This window comes from Orbicella franksi, chromosome 1 (assembly GCF_964199315.1).
Source record: "Orbicella franksi chromosome 1, jaOrbFran1.1, whole genome shotgun sequence".
Lineage (NCBI taxonomy): Eukaryota > Metazoa > Cnidaria > Anthozoa > Scleractinia > Merulinidae > Orbicella > Orbicella franksi.
This window is the reverse complement of record NC_138145.1, coordinates 33,422,148-33,425,798: the sequence shown is the minus strand read 5'-3', so window position 1 is coordinate 33,425,798 and position 3,651 is coordinate 33,422,148.

The window sequence follows — 3,651 nt, the reverse complement described above, 5'->3', positions numbered from 1 at the left end:
CTTAAAAGTCAAGTTTAAATTTAATTTTTTCCTTGAGTAAAGGGCTAGCAAAGAAGTCACACGAGTCACATTATTCAAGAATTGCGTTATCGACGGCTATCTTTAATACGGTGGTTATTTCCCTACCAATGACGTAATCATTGCATGTCCTGACATGTTCTTTGCTTGGCTTGCAAATATTTCATTTTCCTTCCGATCTATGAACTCGTTGCGATGAAAGAGCCAAAGAATTTACTTCATTTGCCTAAAACCACAAGAAATACTCGCAAACTTGCAAATAAATTGATGACCGTCGCTTCTGGCGAAATAAACTTCCAAAGTAAACACGATCTTATTAGTCACGTAGCGAAAGTGAAAGCTGCAACGTCAACGCATTCCATGGCTAACGTAATACCTTTTTTTAGCGTATTTATTAATCCCTTTGAATCCAACGCTTCGATAAAACCAAAAGAAAATATATTTTACCCACAACAAAGGAAACAATATCCGTAAAATTATCCGTGTATTAATGTTTTAACAGCTTCTGGCGGAAAAAACATCACACGTTGCGTGACTCGGAATTTGGCCGAGCGGAGGTCTGCGTCTGGTCACCGACAAAAAAAAAAAAAATAAACCACGGGTAAACCTAGAACCGCGCTCGGCCCATGGCCGCGCGGTTAATTAGAGCTGACGAATCGTCACCACTTGTTCCCACGAGATGTTTGCTATCCTTAGTTACAAATGGTAACTTTGTTTTTTATATGGGAGCAAATTCAATTAGAGCTGACAAGATATCGGCTATTGTTCCCAGGATATTAAACAAAAAAAGCTTTCATTTCTGGACAGTTTTTACGTCTCTGTTGTAGCAGTTTATTTTTGCTAGATGGGCATTTTATGACATTCTTTTCAGTCCGATATTTTTAAAGGTAAAAAGTATCAAAACTGCTCAAATGTTCTTTGAAGACTGCGTGGCACCAAGTTAAATTGCAATTTAATTAAATCAGACTTTCAATGTGTCAGAGAGGTTTTTTTCTCTTTCTTTAAATTTTCGGTGAAGTAGTGTTGTTGTGTTGTGTTGTGTAAAAAGGGTAAACTTACGACTCGTATAAAATGCGAAAAGGTCTCTTAACTTGAGTATTTTTGAGCAAAAATTCCTCTTGGGGGCTGGAAGGGCTATGTGATCGGTGAGTGAGGGAGTTATGCATGTGCACGTGTCACACCAATCACAGTGTGGGTTTTATCAAAGGACGAATCAAAGAAAAAAAATAAGATGGTATCTACATTAATCTGGAGATGTGTCAGATTACTGTAGTTTGTTCAGTCAAACATCTTATGACTTACTATTTAGCTATCTTACCATTACCGATGTAACATCGTATGTACATCATAAATTCCCAGTTTCTTTCTTGCTGTACACCACAACCAAAATAACTTGTCGAATTCACCAAATCATTACTGTAAACAGCTCCATGAATACTCCTATCTCCGAGACTTCACACACACACACACAAAAAGACTCTTGCACGCCATGCGTGCCTATGTTTAAACATGCTGTTGTGATTTTAAATGTACACACAAACGATTTACTGAAATATCTAGCTTTTAATGGCCGTACACAGGCAAGCAGCGTCGAGGGTCCGTGCACGGTTCGGCCAATTCAATTTCTCAATTCTCTTACAAAATGAAATAAGCAATTATTACTCAACTAAACTGTTTGTTTTTACTTTCAGCTGACCAAGAAAAATGTTAAATTAGAAAAGTGTCTGTCAAAACGCATCATTTTTCCATTTTTCTAATTTTAAGACAAATCTAAAACTTAGAAAAATCTTGTTTATGGCCAAAAACGATATTTTTGTCCATTTTCCATTTTTCCTTCTTCCTAACCTATCGAAAAAACGCAAAAATGGAATATACTTGTGTGCATTTTCTGTTTTTCTATGTTTTCGTTTTCAATCAAAAACGAAAAAAACAAAAAATTGAAATCTATTCCATTCAATTTTCTATTTTTTCATTTTTAGATCAAAACCTTAAAATTGGAAAATTGAAATTTGTTTCACTAGAATTCCTATTTCAATTTCTTCACAAAAATGGTAAAAGTTTAAAAAAATCCTGTGATTCTCGATGGTTTTGAATTTTAGTTCTTGTAACAATATCGATTTTGTTGAAAAACTGTTACTGATGTGTCGTCCCAAAATGCAATAGTAGAGTTGACACGTGACCTAAGGTTTTTCCCGCCAAGTTGAGATCCCGGTGAGTTATTAAAGTGCACGAGGAGGAGATCAGCTATGGATGTTCCCGTTCCCCGTGTGAGTTGTTGTTGTTGTTGTTATTTTTTCCTAAGTTGTGGATTGATTTTTTTCCTGGAAATTGCATTATACCTATCAATATTGTTACCACAGATTAGCCTAATTACCTGCTTTGATAAGAAATAACACGCAAACTGCGGTGATAAACATGACAATAAAACGCATGTTAAAAAACAAAGTTCATTTTGCTTTGACTGTGTCTGTATATATGGCTTTCTGCTTGTGTTATTTCGCATGCTCTTCATGTGACCCTGAACTGCCAATACCATGTAAAACTCTCTGCTATGGTCGACTCGGACTAAGCAGACTCGGTCAAACATACCATGTCATAAGAGCGTTTCCCTGGTGACAGCAAAAAAGAAAGTGAGCCTAAAAAGCTTCTGTTTGCTTTAAAACAACTTAGTATAATTTTATATACCTTTTTTCTAAAATGAGAGCTAATTATATCGGGATGAAGATGATGAGATTATTTTTTCAAAGCCATAACCGATTTGCCAGTTATAAACGAACTATAGCCATCCACGGCTATGACCTCGGTGACGCCATAACGTACAAGCTTCTCGTTATGGTCAAGATGAAGTTTGTGTCCAAAGTATTCAGCGAAATATGGCACAGGATTGAGGTGGCGAGTAATCGATGTCTGCCGTTCACGGTGTTGTTGGGGATTGACCCGTTTGAGTGCTCGTCCTACACTGTTTTCTCCAAGGCGCGGGCCTGTTGCATGTGTGATATAGTCAGTCACTATTTTTCTTCCGTACGTTGTACCAACCTTTTGTATTTTGAAAAAAAGAACAATGGGTCTGACAAATGGACAGAAGATAGGGAATAGACACAGAGTGGGAGTGGGTTATCGAAATGGGTACCGTTGGGTAGCAGTGACGTTACAAAGGGAAGTAATTATTTTAAAAATATAGCGCAAGACAAAATAGAAAGAAGGTAAGTTACGGTTGTTCATCCAAAGACTGGACAAGCCCATGGACACCTCTCCCAAGTTCCAGGTAGAACCAAGCTTTATGAGAGTTAAACTGCATAATTTAATGGCGTAACGTCCAGAAACATAGTTCTCGTTAGTCTCACTGAAGTCGTCACGCAACGCTCCTCTCCCGATCAGTGTTGCGTGACGACTCAAATAAGACTTAGTTCTCGTCAACAAACAAACAAGTCGTTTTTGGTGGCAGTATTAGCTTGATTTCTCCCAAAGTATCACTTAAGCAGATTCCCGATTATTTCTATAATATTTCGAAGGGAGACATTAAATACATGCTCTCACCTTCGCAATTCCAGAAGCTACCACGTTGTCGAGATCTACAGATGTCAAACCCGAATTCTGATGCTGTATGTTATTCATAATACAGTATCACCGAAC